This window comes from Sminthopsis crassicaudata, chromosome 3, assembly GCF_048593235.1.
Source record: "Sminthopsis crassicaudata isolate SCR6 chromosome 3, ASM4859323v1, whole genome shotgun sequence".
NCBI lineage: Eukaryota > Metazoa > Chordata > Mammalia > Dasyuromorphia > Dasyuridae > Sminthopsis > Sminthopsis crassicaudata.
Window position 1 is genome coordinate 187267058 of NC_133619.1, and position 19529 is coordinate 187286586.

Here is a 19529-nt window from a genome sequence, read left to right on the forward strand (position 1 = left end):
GAGAGATGGTCTGTAAAAGAATCTAGAAAAGTATGTTTTCTAGATTGAAGCTCAAGAAAAGAATCTAATAAAGCATTCTTTCTAGAAAGAAGATGGAGAAAACTTTCTAGAAAAGATTTTTGTCTGGACGGGTGTTCTAGAAAATCATCTAGAAAAGACTTGTTTCTAGAGAGAAGAACTAAAAAAGTATCTAGAAAAATATTTCTAGAATGAGACTCTAGAAAAGAATCTAGAAAAATTTGTTTCAAGAGAGATGGTCTGTAAAAGAATCTAGAAAAGTATGTTTTCTAGATTGAGGCTCTAGAAAAGAATCTAGAAAAAACCTTTTTCTAAAGATAACAACTAGAAAAGTATCAGCAAAATATCTCTTGAATGAACCTGCAGAAAAGAATCTAAGAAAAACATATTGTTTCACAAGATATTATCCATACAAAAGTCTAGAAAAGAACGTTTTTTTGTGGTTGAGGCTCAAGAAAAGACCCAAGAGGTCTTTCTAGAGACAGTGTCCAGAAAAGAATCTAGAAAAATGTTTTCTAGAATGGGGTTCTAGAAAAGAATCTAAAAAGACTTGTTTCTCGATAGATCTAGAAAACTACATTTTCTAAATTGAGAATCTAGACAATGACTTAGCAAAGAATTCTTTCTAGAGAGAAGACACAGAAAAGTTTCTAGAAAAGGTTCTTGTCTATATTAAGGTTTTCGAAAAGAACCTAGAAAGTCCCTTTTCTAAAGACAACAACAAGAAAAGTATCTATAAAATGTTTTCTTGAATGAAGCTACAGAAAAGAATTAAAAAAAAAAAAACTTTATTTCAAGTGAGATGATCCATAAAAGAATCTAGAAAAGAAGGATATTTTTACATGGAGGCTCAAGAAAAGGACCTAATAAAGCATTCTTTATAGAAAGGGGATGGAGAAAACATTCTAGAAAAGATGTTTGTCTGGACAGATGTTCTAGAAAATCATTTAGAAAAGATTTATTTGTAGAGAGAAGAACTAAAAAATTATGTAGAAAAATAATTTCTAGAATGAGGCTCTAGAAAAGAATCTAGAAAACTTTGTTTCAAGAGAGAGGGACCGTAAAAGAATCTAGAAAAGTACATTTTCTAGATTGAGGCTCTAGAAAAGAAGCTAGAAAACTTTGTTTCAAGAGAGATGGTCCGTAAAAGAATCCAGAAAAGTATGTTTTCTAGATTGAGGCTCAAGAAAAGAATCTAATAAAGCATTCTTTATAAAAACAAGATGGAGAAAACTTTCTAGAAAAGATTTTTGTCTGGACGGGTGTTCTAGGAAATCATCTAGAAAAGACTTGTTTCTAGAGAGAAGAACTAAAAAAGTATCTAGAAAAATATTTCTAGAATGAGACTCTAGAAAAGAATCTAGAAAAATTTGTTTCAAGAGAGATGGTCCATAAAAGAATCTAGAAAAGTACGTTTTCTAGATTGAGGCTCTAGAAAAGAATCTAGAAAAGACACTTGTCTAAAGCTAACAACTAGAAAAGTATCAGAAAAATATTCTATTGAATGAAGCTGCAGAAAAGAATCTAAGAAAAAATATTGTTTCACAAGATATTATCCATACAAAAGTCTAGATAAGAACGTTTTTTTTTGTGGTTGAGGCTCAAGAAAAGATTTGAGAAAAGAGTTCTTTCTAGAGAGAGTGTCCAGAACAGAATCTACAAAAATGTTTTCTAGAATGGAGTTCTCAAAAGAATCTAAAAAACACTTGTTTCTAGATAGAAGATCTAGAAAATGACGTTTTCTAAATTGAGAATCTAGAAGAAGACTTGTTAAAGAATTCTTTCTAGAGAGAGGATACAGAAAAGTTTCTAGAAAAGGTTTTTGTCTATATTAAGGTTTTCGAAAAGAACCTAGAAAAGTCCCTTTTCTAAAGACAACACCAAGAAAAGTATCTAAAAAATGTTTTCCTGAATGAAGCTCCAGAAAAGAATTTTTAAAAAAACATCATTTCAAGAGAGATGATCCATAAAAGAATCTAGAAAAGAAGGTTTTATTTAGATTGAGGCTCAAGAAAAGAATCTAATAAAGCATTCTTTATAGAAAGAGGATGGAGAAAAATTTCTAGAAAAGATTTTTTTCTGGACGGGTGTTCTAGAAAATCATCTAGAAAAGACTTTTTTCTAGAGAGAAGAACTAAAAAAGTATCTAGAAAAATATTTTCTAGAATGAGTCTCTAGAAAGGAAGCTAGAAAAATTTGTTTCAAGAGAGATGGTCTGTAAAAGAATCTAGAAAAGTATGTTTTCTAGATTGAGGCTCAAGAAAAGAATCTAATAAAGCATTCTTTATAGAAAGAAGACGGAGAAAACTTTCTAGAAAAGATTTTTGTCTGGACGGGTGTTCTAGAAAATCATCTAGAAAAGACTTGTTTCTAGAGAGAAGAACTAAAAAAGTATCTAGAAAAATATTTCTAGAATGAGCCTCTAGAAAAGAATCTAGAAAAATTTGTTTCAAGAGAGATGGTCTGTAAAAGAATCTAGAAAAATATGTTTTCTAGATTGAGGCTCTAGAAAAGTATCTAGAAAAAACCTTTTTCTAAAGATAACAACTAGAAAAGTATCAGCAAAATATTCTCTTGAATGAAGCTGCAGAAAAGAATCTAAGAAAAAACATATTGTTTCACAAGATATTATCCATACAAAAGTCTAGAAAAGAACGTTTTTTTTTTGGTTGAGGCTCAAGAAAAGAACCTAGAAAAGAGTTCTTTCTAGAGAGAGTGTCCAGAAAAGAATCTTGAAAAATGTTTTATAGAATGGGGTTCTACAAAAGAATCTAAAAAAGACATGTTTCTAGATAGAAGATCTAGAAAACTATGTTTTCTAAATTGAGGATCTAGACAAGGACTTAGTAAAGAACTCTTTATAGAGAGAGGATACAGAAAATTTTCTAGAAAAGGTTTTTGTCTAGATTAAGGTTTTTGAAAAGAACATAGAAAAGTCTCTTTTCTAAAGACAACCACAATAAAAGTATCTATAAAATGTTTTCTTGAATGAAGCTACAGAAAAGAATTAAAAAAAAAAAAACTTTATTTCAAGTGAGATGATCCATAAAAGAATCTAGAAAAGAAGGATATTTTTATATGGAGGCTCAAGAAAAGGACCTAATAAAGCATTCTTTATAGAAAGAGGATGGAGAAAACATTCTAGAAAAGATGTTTGTCTGGACAGATGTTCTAGAAAATCATTTAGAAAAGATTTATTTGTAGAGAGAAGAACTAAAAAATTATGTAGAAAAATATTTTCTAGAATGAGGCTCTAGAAAGGAAGCTAGAAAAATTTGTTTCAAGAGAGATGGTCTGTAAAAGAATCTAGAAAAGTATGTTTTCTAGATTGAGGCTCAAGAAAAGAATCTAATAAAGCATTCTTTATAGAAAGAAGACGGAGAAAACTTTCTAGAAAAGATTTTTGTCTGGACGGGTGTTCTAGAAAATCATCTAGAAAAGACTTGTTTCTAGAGAGAAGAACTAAAAAAGTATCTAGAAAAATATTTCTAGAATGAGACTCTAGAAAAGAATCTAGAAAAATTTGTTTCAAGAGAGATGGTCTGTAAAAGAATCTAGAAAAATATGTTTTCTAGATTGAGGCTCTAGAAAAGTATCTAGAAAAAACCTTTTTCTAAAGATAACAACTAGAAAAGTATCAGCAAAATATTCTCTTGAATGAAGCTGCAGAAAAGAATCTAAGAAAAAACATATTGTTTCACAAGATATTATCCATACAAAAGTCTAGAAAAGAACGTTTTTTTTTTGGTTGAGGCTCAAGAAAAGAACCTAAAAAAGAGTTCTTTCTAGAGAGAGTGTCCAGAAAAGAATCTTGAAAAATGTTTTATAGAATGGGGTTCTACAAAAGAATCTAAAAAAGACATGTTTCTAGATAGAAGATCTAGAAAACTATGTTTTCTAAATTGAGGATCTAGACAAGGACTTAGTAAAGAACTCTTTATAGAGAGAGGATACAGAAAATTTTCTAGAAAAGGTTTTTGTCTAGATTAAGGTTTTTGAAAAGAACATAGAAAAGTCTCTTTTCTAAAGACAACCACAAGAAAAGTATCTATAAAATGTTTTCTTGAATGAAGCTACAGAAAAGAATTAAAAAAAAAAAAACTTTATTTCAAGTGAGATGATCCATAAAAGAATCTAGAAAAGAAGGATATTTTTATATGGAGGCTCAAGAAAAGGACCTAATAAAGCATTCTTTATAGAAAGAGGATGGAGAAAACATTCTAGAAAAGATGTTTGTCTGGACAGATGTTCTAGAAAATCATTTAGAAAAGATTTATTTGTAGAGAGAAGAACTAAAAAATTATGTAGAAAAATATTTTCTAGAATGAGGCTCTAGAAAAGAATCTAGAAAACTTTGTTTCAAGAGAGAGGGACGGTAAAAGAATCTAGAAAAGTACATTTTCTAGATTGAGGCTCTAGAAAAGAAGCTAGAAAACTTTGTTTCAAGAGAGATGGTCCGTAAAAGAATCCAGAAAAGTATGTTTTCTAGATTGAGGCTCAAGAAAAGAATCTAATAAAGCATTCTTTATAGAAAGAAGATGGAGAAAACTTTCTAGAAAAGATTTTTGTCTGGACGGGTGTTCTAGGAAATCATCTAGAAAAGACTTGTTTCTAGAAAGAAGAACTAAAAAAGTATCTAGAAAAATATTTCTAGAATGAGACTCTAGAAAAGAATCTAGAAAAATTTGTTTCAAGAGAGATGGTCCATAAAAGAATCTAGAAAAGTACGTTTTCTAGATTGAGGCTCTAGAAAAGAATCTAGAAAAGACACTTGTCTAAAGCTAACAACTAGAAAAGTATCAGAAAAATATTCTCTTGAATGAAGCTGAAGAAAAGAATCTAAGAAAAAATATTGTTTCACAAGATATTATCCATACAAAAGTCTAGATAAGAACGTTTTTTTTTGTGGTTGAGGCTCAAGAAAAGATTCGAGAAAAGAGTTCTTTCTAGAGAGAGTGTCCAGAACAGAATCTACAAAAATGTTTTCTAGAATGGGGTTCTACAAAAGAATCTAAAAAACACTTGTTTCTAGATAGAAGATCTAGAAAACGACGTTTTCTAAATTGAGATTCTAGAAGAAGACTTGTTAAAGAATTCTTTCTAGAGAGAGGATACAGAAAAGTTTCTAGAAAAGGTTTTTGTCTATATTAAGGTTTTCGAAAAGAACCTAGAAAAGTCTCTTTTCTAAAGACAACAACAAGAAAAGTATCTAAAAAATGTTTTCCTGAATGAAGCTCCAGAAAAGAATTTTTAAAAAAACATCATTTCAAGAGAGATGATCCATAAAAGAATCTAGAAAAGAAGGTTTTATTTAGATTGAGGCTCAAGAAAACAATCTAATAAAGCATTCTTTATAGAAAGAGGATGGAGAAAACTTTCTAGAAAAGATTTTTTTCTGGACGGGTGTTCTAGAAAATCATCTAGAAAAGACTTTTTTCTAGAGAGAAGAACTAAAAAAGTATCTAGAAAAATATTTTCTAGAATGAGTCTCTAGAAAGGAAGCTAGAAAAATTTGTTTCAAGAGAGATTGTCTGTAAAAGAATCTAGAAAAGTATGTTTTCTAGATTGAGGCTCAAGAAAAGGATCTAATAAAGCATTCTTTATAGAAAGAAGACGGAGAAAACTTTCTAGAAAAGATTTTTGTCTGGACGGGTGTTCTAGAAAATCATCTAGAAAAGACTTGTTTCTAGAGAGAAGAACTAAAAAAGTATCTAGAAAAATATTTCTAGAATGAGACTCTAGAAAAGAATCTAGAAAAATCTGTTTCAAGAGAGATGGTCTGTAAAAGAATCTAGAAAAGTATGTTTTCTAGATTGAGGCTCTAGAAAAGAATCTAGAAAAAACCTTTTTCTAAAGATAACAACTAGAAAAGTATCAGCAAAATATTCTCTTGAATGAAGCTGCAGAAAAGAATCTAAGAAAAAACATATTGTTTCACAAGATATTATCCATACAAAAGTCTAGAAAAGAACGTGTTTTTTTTGGTTGAGGCTCAAGAAAAGAACCTAGAAAAGAGTTCTTTCTAGAGAGAGTGTCCAGAAAAGAATCTTGAAAAATGTTTTCTAGAATGGGGCTCTAGGAGAGAATCTAAAAAAGACATGTTTCTAGATAGAAGATCTAGAAAACTATGTTTTCTAAATTGAGGATCTAGACAAGGACTTAGTAAAGAACTCTTTATAGAGAGAGGATACAGAAAATTTTCTAGAAAAGGTTTTTGTCTAGATTAAGGTTTTTGAAAAGAACATAGAAAAGTCTCTTTTCTAAAGACAACCACAAGAAAAGTATCTATAAAATGTTTTCTTGAATGAAGCTACAGAAAAGAATTAAAAAAAAAAAAACCTTATTTCAAGTGAGATGATCCATAAAAGAATCTAGAAAAGAAGGGTATTTTTACATGGAGGCTCAAGAAAAGGACCTAATAAAGCATTCTTTATAGAAAGAGGATGGAGAAAACATTCTAGAAAAGATGTTTGTCTGGACAGATGTTCTAGAAAATCATTTAGAAAAGATTTATTTCTAGAGAGAAGAACTAAAAAATTATCTAGAAAAATATTTTCTAGAATGAGGCTCTAGAAAAGAATCTAGAAAACTTTGTTTCAAGAGAGAGGGACCGTAAAAGAATCTAGAAAAGTACGTTTTCTAGATTGAGGCTCTAGAAAAGAATCTAGAAAAGACACTTTTCTAAAGATAACAACTAGAAAAGAATCAGGAAAATATTCTCTTGAATGAAGCTGCAGAAAAGAATCTAAGAAAAAATATTGTTTCACAAGATATTATCCATACAAAACTCTAGAAAAGAATGTTTTTTTAAGGTTGAGAATCAAGAAAAGACCCGAGAAAAGAGGTCTTTCTAGAGACAGTGTCCAGAAAAGAATCTAGAAAAATGTTTTCTAGAATGGGGTTCTAGAAAAGAATCTAAAAAGACTTGTTTCTCGATAGATCTAGAAAACTACATTTTCTAAATTGAGAATCTAGACAATGACTTAGCAAAGAATTCTTTCTAGAGAGAAGACACAGAAAAGTTTCTAGAAAAGGTTCTTGTCTATATTAAGGTTTTCGAAAAGAACCTAGAAAGTCCCTTTTCTAAAGACAACAACAAGAAAAGTATCTATAAAATGTTTTCTTGAATGAAGCTACAGAAAAGAATTAAAAAAAAAAAACTTTATTTCAAGTGAGATGATCCATAAAAGAATCTAGAAAAGAAGGATATTTTTACATGGAGGCTCAAGAAAAGGACCTAATAAAGCATTCTTTATAGAAAGGGGATGGAGAAAACATTCTAGAAAAGATGTTTGTCTGGACAGATGTTCTAGAAAATCATTTAGAAAAGATTTATTTGTAGAGAGAAGAACTAAAAAATTATGTAGAAAAATAATTTCTAGAATGAGGCTCTAGAAAAGAATCTAGAAAACTTTGTTTCAAGAGAGAGGGACCGTAAAAGAATCTAGAAAAGTACATTTTCTAGATTGAGACTCTAGAAAAGAAGCTAGAAAACTTTGTTTCAAGAGAGATGGTCCGTAAAAGAATCCAGAAAAGTATGTTTTCTAGATTGAGGCTCAAGAAAAGAATCTAATAAAGCATTCTTTATAAAAACAAGATGGAGAAAACTTTCTAGAAAAGATTTTTGTCTGGACGGGTGTTCTAGGAAATCATCTAGAAAAGACTTGTTTCTAGAGAGAAGAACTAAAAAAGTATCTAGAAAAATATTTCTAGAATGAGACTCTAGAAAAGAATCTAGAAAAATTTGTTTCAAGAGAGATGGTCCATAAAAGAATCTAGAAAAGTACGTTTTCTAGATTGAGGCTCTAGAAAAGAATCTAGAAAAGACACTTGTCTAAAGCTAACAACTAGAAAAGTATCAGAAAAATATTCTCTTGAATGAAGCTGCAGAAAAGAATCTAAGAAAAAATATTGTTTCACAAGATATTATCCATACAAAAGTCTAGATAAGAACGTTTTTTTTTTGTGGTTGAGGCTCAAGAAAAGATTTGAGAAAAGAGTTCTTTCTAGAGAGAGTGTCCAGAACAGAATCTACAAAAATGTTTTCTAGAATGGAGTTCTCAAAAGAATCTAAAAAACACTTGTTTCTAGATAGAAGATCTAGAAAATGACGTTTTCTAAATTGAGAATCTAGAAGAAGACTTGTTAAAGAATTCTTTCTAGAGAGAGGATACAGAAAAGTTTCTAGAAAAGGTTTTTGTCTATATTAAGGTTTTCGAAAAGAACCTAGAAAAGTCCCTTTTCTAAAGACAACACCAAGAAAAGTATCTAAAAAATGTTTTCCTGAATGAAGCTCCAGAAAAGAATTTTTAAAAAAACATCATTTCAAGAGAGATGATCCATAAAAGAATCTAGAAAAGAAGGTTTTATTTAGATTGAGGCTCAAGAAAAGAATCTAATAAAGCATTCTTTATAGAAAGAGGATGGAGAAAAATTTCTAGAAAAGATTTTTTTCTGGACGGGTGTTCTAGAAAATCATCTAGAAAAGACTTTTTTCTAGAGAGAAGAACTAAAAAAGTATCTAGAAAAATATTTTCTAGAATGAGGCTCTAGAAAGGAAGCTAGAAAAATTTGTTTCAAGAGAGATGGTCTGTAAAAGAATCTAGAAAAGTATGTTTTCTAGATTGAGGCTCAAGAAAAGAATCTAATAAAGCATTCTTTATAGAAAGAAGACGGAGAAAACTTTCTAGAAAAGATTTTTGTCTGGACGGGTGTTCTAGAAAATCATCTAGAAAAGACTTGTTTCTAGAGAGAAGAACTAAAAAAGTATCTAGAAAAATATTTCTAGAATGAGACTCTAGAAAAGAATCTAGAAAAATTTGTTTCAAGAGAGATGGTCTGTAAAAGAATCTAGAAAAATATGTTTTCTAGATTGAGGCTCTAGAAAAGTATCTAGAAAAAACCTTTTTCTAAAGATAACAACTAGAAAAGTATCAGCAAAATATTCTCTTGAATGAAGCTGCAGAAAAGAATCTAAGAAAAAACATATTGTTTCACAAGATATTATCCATACAAAAGTCTAGAAAAGAACGTTTTTTTTTTGGTTGAGGCTCAAGAAAAGAACCTAGAAAAGAGTTCTTTCTAGAGAGAGTGTCCAGAAAAGAATCTTGAAAAATGTTTTATAGAATGGGGTTCTACAAAAGAATCTAAAAAAGACATGTTTCTAGATAGAAGATCTAGAAAACTATGTTTTCTAAATTGAGGATCTAGACAAGGACTTAGTAAAGAACTCTTTATAGAGAGAGGATACAGAAAATTTTCTAGAAAAGGTTTTTGTCTAGATTAAGGTTTTTGAAAAGAACATAGAAAAGTCTCTTTTCTAAAGACAACCACAAGAAAAGTATCTATAAAATGTTTTCTTGAATGAAGCTACAGAAAAGAATTAAAAAAAAAAAACTTTATTTCAAGTGAGATGATCCATAAAAGAATCTAGAAAAGAAGGATATTTTTATATGGAGGCTCAAGAAAAGGACCTAATAAAGCATTCTTTATAGAAAGAGGATGGAGAAAACATTCTAGAAAAGATGTTTGTCTGGACAGATGTTCTAGAAAATCATTTAGAAAAGATTTATTTGTAGAGAGAAGAACTAAAAAATTATGTAGAAAAATATTTTCTAGAATGAGGCTCTAGAAAAGAATCTAGAAAACTTTGTTTCAAGAGAGAGGGACGGTAAAAGAATCTAGAAAAGTACATTTTCTAGATTGAGGCTCTAGAAAAGAAGCTAGAAAACTTTGTTTCAAGAGAGATGGTCCGTAAAAGAATCCAGAAAAGTATGTTTTCTAGATTGAGGCTCAAGAAAAGAATCTAATAAAGCATTCTTTATAGAAAGAAGATGGAGAAAACTTTCTAGAAAAGATTTTTGTCTGGACGGGTGTTCTAGGAAATCATCTAGAAAAGACTTGTTTCTAGAGAGAAGAACTAAAAAAGTATCTAGAAAAATATTTCTAGAATGAGACTCTAGAAAAGAATCTAGAAAAATTTGTTTCAAGAGAGATGGTCCATAAAAGAATCTAGAAAAGTACGTTTTCTAGATTGAGGCTCTAGAAAAGAATCTAGAAAAGACACTTGTCTAAAGCTAACAACTAGAAAAGTATCAGAAAAATATTCTCTTGAATGAAGCTGAAGAAAAGAATCTAAGAAAAAATATTGTTTCACAAGATATTATCCATACAAAAGTCTAGATAAGAACGTTTTTTTTTGTGGTTGAGGCTCAAGAAAAGATTCGAGAAAAGAGTTCTTTCTAGAGAGAGTGTCCAGAACAGAATCTACAAAAATGTTTTCTAGAATGGGGTTCTACAAAAGAATCTAATAAACACTTGTTTCTAGATAGAAGATCTAGAAAACGACGTTTTCTAAATTGAGATTCTAGAAGAAGACTTGTTAAAGAATTCTTTCTAGAGAGAGGATACAGAAAAGTTTCTAGAAAAGGTTTTTGTCTATATTAAGGTTTTCGAAAAGAACCTAGAAAAGTCTCTTTTCTAAAGACAACAACAAGAAAAGTATCTAAAAAATGTTTTCCTGAATGAAGCTCCAGAAAAGAATTTTTAAAAAAACATCATTTCAAGAGAGATGATCCATAAAAGAATCTAGAAAAGAAGGTTTTATTTAGATTGAGGCTCAAGAAAAGAATCTAATAAAGCATTCTTTATAGAAAGAGGATGGAGAAAACTTTCTAGAAAAAGATTTTTTTCTGGACGGGTGTTCTAGAAAATCATCTAGAAAAGACTTTTTTCTAGAGAGAAGAACTAAAAAAGTATCTAGAAAAATATTTTCTAGAATGAGTCTCTAGAAAGGAAGCTAGAAAAATTTGTTTCAAGAGAGATTGTCTGTAAAAGAATCTAGAAAAGTATGTTTTCTAGATTGAGGCTCAAGAAAAGGATCTAATAAAGCATTCTTTATAGAAAGAAGACGGAGAAAACTTTCTAGAAAAGATTTTTGTCTGGACGGGTGTTCTAGAAAATCATCTAGAAAAGACTTGTTTCTAGAGAGAAGAACTAAAAAAGTATCTAGAAAAATATTTCTAGAATGAGACTCTAGAAAAGAATCTAGAAAAATCTGTTTCAAGAGAGATGGTCTGTAAAAGAATCTAGAAAAGTATGTTTTCTAGATTGAGGCTCTAGAAAAGAATCTAGAAAAAACCTTTTTCTAAAGATAACAACTAGAAAAGTATCAGCAAAATATTCTCTTGAATGAAGCTGCAGAAAAGAATCTAAGAAAAAACATATTGTTTCACAAGATATTATCCATACAAAAGTCTAGAAAAGAACGTGTTTTTTTTGGTTGAGGCTCAAGAAAAGAACCTAGAAAAGAGTTCTTTCTAGAGAGAGTGTCCAGAAAAGAATCTTGAAAAATGTTTTCTAGAATGGGGCTCTAGGAGAGAATCTAAAAAAGACATGTTTCTAGATAGAAGATCTAGAAAACTATGTTTTCTAAATTGAGGATCTAGACAAGGACTTAGTAAAGAACTCTTTATAGAGAGAGGATACAGAAAATTTTCTAGAAAAGGTTTTTGTCTAGATTAAGGTTTTTGAAAAGAACATAGAAAAGTCTCTTTTCTAAAGACAACCACAAGAAAAGTATCTATAAAAAGTTTTCTTGAATGAAGCTACAGAAAAGAATTAAAAAAAAAACCTTATTTCAAGTGAGATGATCCATAAAAGAATCTAGAAAAGAAGGGTATTTTTACATGGAGGCTCAAGAAAAGGACCTAATAAAGCATTCTTTATAGAAAGAGGATGGAGAAAACTTTCTAGAAAAGATGTTTGTCTGGACAGATGTTCTAGAAAATCATTTAGAAAAGATTTATTTCTAGAGAGAAGAACTAAAAAATTATCTAGAAAAATATTTTCTAGAATGAGGCTCTAGAAAAGAATCTAGAAAACTTTGTTTCAAGAGAGAGGGACCGTAAAAGAATCTAGAAAAGTACGTTTTCTAGATTGAGGCTCTAGAAAAGAATCTAGAAAAGACACTTTTCTAAAGATAACAACTAGAAAAGAATCAGGAAAATATTCTCTTGAATGAAGCTGCAGAAAAGAATCTAAGAAAAAATATTGTTTCACAAGATATTATCCATACAAAAGTCTAGAAAAGAACGTTTTTTTAAGGTTGAGAATCAAGAAAAGACCCGAGAAAAGAGGTCTTTCTAGAGACAGTGTCCAGAAAAGAATCTAGAAAAATGTTTTCTAGAATGGGGTTCTAGAAAAGAATCTAAAAAGACTTGTTTCTCGATAGATCTAGAAAACTACATTTTCTAAATTGAGAATCTAGACAATGACTTAGTAAAGAGTTCTTTCTAGAGAGAGGACACAGAAAAGTTTCTAGAAAAGGTTGTTGTCTCTATTAAGGTTTTCGAAAAGAACCTAGAAAAGTCCCTTTTCTAAAGACAACAACAAGAAAAGTATCTATAAAATGTTTTCTTGAATGAAGCTACAGAAAAGAATTAAAAAAAAAAACCTTATTTCAAGTGAGATGATCCATAAAAGAATCTAGAAAAGAAGGGTATTTTTACATGGAGGCTCAAGAAAAGGACCTAATAAAGCATTCTTTATAGAAAGAGGATGGAGAAAACATTCTAGAAAAGATGTTTGTCTGGACAGATGTTCTAGAAAATCATTTAGAAAAGATTTATTTCTAGAGAGAAGAACTAAAAAATTATCTAGAAAAATATTTTCAAGAATGAGGCTCAAGAAAAGAATCTAGAAAACTTTGTTTCAAGAGAGATGGACCGTAAAAGAATCTAGAAAAGTACGTTTTCTAGATTGAGGCTCTAGAAAAGAATCTAGAAAAGACACTTTTCTAAAGCTAACAACTAGAAAAGTATCAGGAAAATATTCTCTTGAATGAAGCTGCAGAAAAGAATCTAAGAAAAAATATTGTTTCACAAGATATTATCCATACAAAAGTCTAGAAAAGAACGTTTTTTTAAGGTTGAGAATCAAGAAAAGACCCAAGAGGTCTTTCTAGAGACAGTGTCCAGAAAAGAATCTAGAAAAATGTTTTCTAGAATGGGGTTCTAGAAAAGAATCTAAAAAGACTTGTTTCTCGATAGATCTAGAAAACTACATTTTCTAAATTGAGAATCTAGACAATGACTTAGCAAAGAATTCTTTCTAGAGAGAGGACACAGAAAAGTTTCTAGAAAAGGTTGTTGTCTATATTAAGGTTTTCGAAAAGAACCTAGAAAAGTCCCTTTTCTAAAGACAACAACAAGAAAAGTATCTATAAAATGTTTTCTTGAATGAAGCTACAGAAAAGAATTAAAAAAAAAAACCTTATTTCAAGTGAGATGATCCATAAAAGAATCTAGAAAAGAAGGGTATTTTTACATGGAGGCTCAAGAAAAGGACCTAATAAAGCATTCTTTATAGAAAGAGGATGGAGAAAACATTCTAGAAAAGATGTTTGTCTGGACAGATGTTCTAGAAAATCATTTAGAAAAGATTTATTTCTAGAGAGAAGAACTAAAAAATTATCTAGAAAAATATTTTCTAGAATGAGGCTCTAGAAAAGAATCTAGAAAACTTTGTTTCAAGAGAGAGGACCGTAAAAGAATCTAGAAAAGTACATTTTCTAGATTGAGGCTCTAGAAAAGAATCTAGAAAAGACACTTTTCTAAAGCTAACAACTAGAAAAGTATCAGGAAAATATTCTCTTGAATGAAGCTGCAGAAAAGAATCTAAGAAAAAATATTGTTTCACAAGATATTATCCATACAAAAGTCTAGATAAGAACGTTTTTTTTGTGGTTGAGGCTCAAGAAAAGATTTGAGAAAAGAGTTCTTTCTAGAGAGAGTGTCCAGAACAGAATCTACAAAAATGTTTTCTAGAATGGAGTTCTCAAAAGAATCTAAAAAACACTTGTTTCTAGATAGAAGATCTAGAAAATGACGTTTTCTAAATTGAGAATCTAGAAGAAGACTTGTTAAAGAATTCTTTCTAGAGAGAGGATACAGAAAAGTTTCTAGAAAAGGTTTTTGTCTATATTAAGGTTTTCGAAAAGAACCTAGAAAAGTCCCTTTTCTAAAGACAACAACAAGAAAAGTATCTAAAAAATGTTTTCCTGAATGAAGCTCCAGAAAAGAATTTTTAAAAAAACATCATTTCAAGAGAGATGATCCATAAAAGAATCTAGAAAAGAAGGTTTTATTTAGATTGAGGCTCAAGAAAAGAATCTAATAAAGCATTCTTTATAGAAAGAGGATGGAGAAAACTTTCTAGAAAAGATTTTTTTCTGGACGGGTGTTCTAGAAAATCATCCAGAAAAGACTTTTTTCTAGAGAGAAGAACTAAAAAAGTATCTAGAAAAATATTTTCTAGAATGAGTCTCTAGAAAGGAAGCTAGAAAAATTTGTTTCAAGAGAGATGGTCTGTAAAAGAATCTAGAAAAGTATGTTTTCTAGATTGAGGCTCAAGAAAAGAATCTAATAAAGCATTCTTTATAGAAAGAAGACGGAGAAAACTTTCTAGAAAAGATTTTTGTCTGGACGGGTGTTCTAGAAAATCATCTAGAAAAGACTTGTTTCTAGAGAGAAGAACTAAAAAAGTATCTAGAAAAATATTTCTAGAATGAGACTCTAGAAAAGAATCTAGAAAAATTTGTTTCAAGAGAGATGGTCTGTAAAAGAATCTAGAAAAATATGTTTTCTAGATTGAGGCTCTAGAAAAGTATCTAGAAAAAACCTTTTTCTAAAGATAACAACTAGAAAAGTATCAGCAAAATATTCTCTTGAATGAAGCTGCAGAAAAGAATCTAAGAAAAAACATATTGTTTCACAAGATATTATCCATACAAAAGTCTAGAAAAGAACGTTTTTTTTTTGGTTGAGGCTCAAGAAAAGAACCTAGAAAAGAGTTCTTTCTAGAGAGAGTGTCCAGAAAAAAATCTTGAAAAATGTTTTATAGAATGGGGTTCTACAAAAGAATCTAAAAAAGACATGTTTCTAGATAGAAGATCTAGAAAACTATGTTTTCTAAATTGAGGATCTAGACAAGGACTTAGTAAAGAACTCTTTATAGAGAGAGGATACAGAAAATTTTCTAGAAAAGGTTTTTGTCTAGATTAAGGTTTTTGAAAAGAACATAGAAAAGTCTCTTTTCTAAAGACAACCACAAGAAAAGTATCTATAAAATGTTTTCTTGAATGAAGCTACAGAAAAGAATTAAAAAAAAAAAAACTTTATTTCAAGTGAGATGATCCATAAAAGAATCTAGAAAAGAAGGATATTTTTACATGGAGGCTCAAGAAAAGGACCTAATAAAGCATTCTTTATAGAAAGAGGATGGAGAAAACATTCTAGAAAAGATGTTTGTCTGGACAGATGTTCTAGAAAATCATTTAGAAAAGATTTATTTCTAGAGAGAAGAACTAAAAAATTATCTAGAAAAATATTTTCTAGAATGAGGCTCTAGAAAAGAATCTAGAAAACTTTGTTTCAAGAGAGAGGGACCGTAAAAGAATCTAGAAAAGTACGTTTTCTAGATTGAGGCTCTAGAAAAGAATCTAGAAAAGACACTTTTCTAAAGATAACAACTAGAAAAGAATCAGGAAAATATTCTCTTGAATGAAGCTGCAGAAAAGAATCTAAGAAAAAATATTGTTTCACAAGATATTATCCATACAAAACTCTAGAAAAGAATGTTTTTTTAAGGTTGAGAATCAAGAAAAGACCCGAGAAAAGAGGTCTTTCTAGAGACAGTGTCCAGAAAAGAATCTAGAAAAATGTTTTCTAGAATGGGGTTCTAGAAAAGAATCTAAAAAGACTTGTTTCTCGATAGATCTAGAAAACTACATTTTCTAAATTGAGAATCTAGACAATGACTTAGTAAAGAATTCTTTCTAGAGAGAGGACACAGAAAAGTTTCTAGAAAAAGTTGTTGTCTATATTAAGGTTTTCGAAAAGAACTTAGAAAAGTCCCCTTTCTAAAGACAACAACAAGAAAAGTATCTATAAAATGTTTTCTTGAATGAAGCTACAGAAAAGAATTAAAAAAAAAACCTTATTTCAAGTGAGATGATCCATAAAAGAATCTAGAAAAGAAGGGTATTTTTACATGGAGGCTCAAGAAAATGACCTAATAAAGCATTCTTTATAGAAAGAGGATGGAGAAAACATTCTAGAAAAGATGTTTGTCTGGACAGATGTTCTAGAAAATCATTTAGAAAAGATTTATTTCTAGAGAGAAGACTTAAAAAAGTATCTAGAAAAATATTTTCTTGAATGAGGCTCTAGAAAAGAATCTAGAAAACTTTGTTTCAAGAGAGATGGACCGTAAAAGAATCTAGAAAAGTACGTTTTCTAGATTGAGGCTCTAGAAAAGAATCTAGAAAAGACACTTTTCTAAAGATAACAACTAGAAAAGAATCAGGAAAATATTCTCTTGAATGAAGCTGCAGAAAAGAATCTAAGAAAAAATATTGTTTCACAAGATATTATCCATACAAAAGTCTAGAAAAGAACGTTTTTTTAAGGTTGAGAATCAAGAAAAGACCCGAGAAAAGAGGTCTTTCTAGAGACAGTGTCCAGAAAAGAATCTAGAAAAATGTTTTCTAGAATGGGGTTCTAGAAAAGAATCTAAAAAGACTTGTTTCTCGATAGATCTAGAAAACTACATTTTCTAAATTGAGAATCTAGACAATGACTTAGTAAAGAGTTCTTTCTAGAGAGAGGACACAGAAAAGTTTCGAGAAAAGGTTGTTGTCTCTATTAAGGTTTTCGAAAAGAACCTAGAAAAGTCCCTTTTCTAAAGACAACAACAAGAAAAGTATCTATAAAATGTTTTCTTGAATGAAGCTACAGAAAAGAATTAAAAAAAAAAAACCTTATTTCAAGTGAGATGATCCATAAAAGAATCTAGAAAAGAAGGGTATTTTTACATGGAGGCTCAAGAAAAGGACCTAATAAAGCATTCTTTATAGAAAGAGGATGGAGAAAACATTCTAGAAAAGATGTTTGTCTGGACAGATGTTCTAGAAAATCATTTAGAAAAGATTTATTTCTAGAGAGAAGAACTAAAAAATTATCTAGAAAAATATTTTCAAGAATGAGGCTCAAGAAAAGAATCTAGAAAACTTTGTTTCAAGAGAGATGGACCGTAAAAGAATCTAGAAAAGTACGTTTTCTAGATTGAGGCTCTAGAAAAGAATCTAGAAAAGACACTTTTCTAAAGCTAACAACTAGAAAAGTATCAGGAAAATATTCTCTTGAATGAAGCTGCAGAAAAGAATCTAAGAAAAAATATTGTTTCACAAGATATTATCCATACAAAAGTCTAGAAAAGAACGTTTTTTTAAGGTTGAGAATCAAGAAAAGACCCAAGAGGTCTTTCTAGAGACAGTGTCCAGAAAAGAATCTAGAAAAATGTTTTCTAGAATGGGGTTCTAGAAAAGAATCTAAAAAGACTTGTTTCTCGATAGATCTAGAAAACTACATTTTCTAAATTGAGAATCTAGACAATGACTTAGCAAAGAATTCTTTCTAGAGAGAGGACACAGAAAAGTTTCTAGAAAAGGTTGTTGTCTATATTAAGGTTTTCGAAAAGAACCTAGAAAAGTCCCTTTTCTAAAGACAACAACAAGAAAAGTATCTATAAAATGTTTTCTTGAATGAAGCTACAGAAAAGAATTAAAAAAAAAAACCTTATTTCAAGTGAGATGATCCATAAAAGAATCTAGAAAAGAAGGGTATTTTTACATGGAGGCTCAAGAAAAGGACCTAATAAAGCATTCTTTATAGAAAGAGGATGGAGAAAACATTCTAGAAAAGATGTTTGTCTGGACAGATGTTCTAGAAAATCATTTAGAAAAGATTTATTTCTAGAGAGAAGAACTAAAAAATTATCTAGAAAAATATTTTCTAGAATGAGGCTCTAGAAAAGAATCTAGAAAACTTTGTTTCAAGAGAGAGGACCGTAAAAGAATCTAGAAAAGTACATTTTCTAGATTGAGGCTCTAGAAAAGAATCTAGAAAAGACACTTTTCTAAAGCTAACAACTAGAAAAGTATCAGGAAAATATTCTCTTGAATGAAGCTGCAGAAAAGAATCTAAGAAAAAATATTGTTTCACAAGATATTATCCATACAAAAGTCTAGATAAGAACGTTTTTTTTGTGGTTGAGGCTCAAGAAAAGATTTGAGAAAAGAGTTCTTTCTAGAGAGAGTGTCCAGAACAGAATCTACAAAAATGTTTTCTAGAATGGAGTTCTCAAAAGAATCTAAAAAACACTTGTTTCTAGATAGAAGATCTAGAAAATGACGTTTTCTAAATTGAGAATCTAGAAGAAGACTTGTTAAAGAATTCTTTCTAGAGAGAGGATACAGAAAAGTTTCTAGAAAAGGTTTTTGTCTATATTAAGGTTTTCGAAAAGAACCTAGAAAAGTCCCTTTTCTAAAGACAACAACAAGAAAAGTATCTAAAAAATGTTTTCCTGAATGAAGCTCCAGAAAAGAATTTTTAAAAAAACATCATTTCAAGAGAGATGATCCATAAAAGAATCTAGAAAAGAAGGTTTTATTTAGATTGAGGCTCAAGAAAAGAATCTAATAAAGCATTCTTTATAGAAAGAGGATGGAGAAAACTTTCTAGAAAAGATTTTTTTCTGGACGGGTGTTCTAGAAAATCATCCAGAAAAGACTTTTTTCTAGAGAGAAGAACTAAAAAAGTATCTAGAAAAATATTTTCTAGAATGAGTCTCTAGAAAGGAAGCTAGAAAAATTTGTTTCAAGAGAGATGGTCTGTAAAAGAATCTAGAAAAGTATGTTTTCTAGATTGAGGCTCAAGAAAAGAATCTAATAAAGCATTCTTTATAGAAAGAAGACGGAGAAAACTTTCTAGAAAAGATTTTTGTCTGGACGGGTGTTCTAGAAAATCATCTAGAAAAGACTTGTTTCTAGAGAGAAGAACTAAAAAAGTATCTAGAAAAATATTTCTAGAATGAGACTCTAGAAAAGAATCTAGAAAAATTTGTTTCAAGAGAGATGGTCTGTAAAAGAATCTAGAAAAATATGTTTTCTAGATTGAGGCTCTAGAAAAGTATCTAGAAAAAACCTTTTTCTAAAGATAACAACTAGAAAAGTATCAGCAAAATATTCTCTTGAATGAAGCTGCAGAAAAGAATCTAAGAAAAAACATATTGTTTCACAAGATATTATCCATACAAAAGTCTAGAAAAGAACGTTTTTTTTTTGGTTGAGGCTCAAGAAAAGAACCTAGAAAAGAGTTCTTTCTAGAGAGAGTGTCCAGAAAAAAATCTTGAAAAATGTTTTATAGAATGGGGTTCTACAAAAGAATCTAAAAAAGACATGTTTCTAGATAGAAGATCTAGAAAACTATGTTTTCTAAATTGAGGATCTAGACAAGGACTTAGTAAAGAACTCTTTATAGAGAGAGGATACAGAAAATTTTCTAGAAAAGGTTTTTGTCTAGATTAAGGTTTTTGAAAAGAACATAGAAAAGTCTCTTTTCTAAAGACAACCACAAGAAAAGTATCTATAAAATGTTTTCTTGAATGAAGCT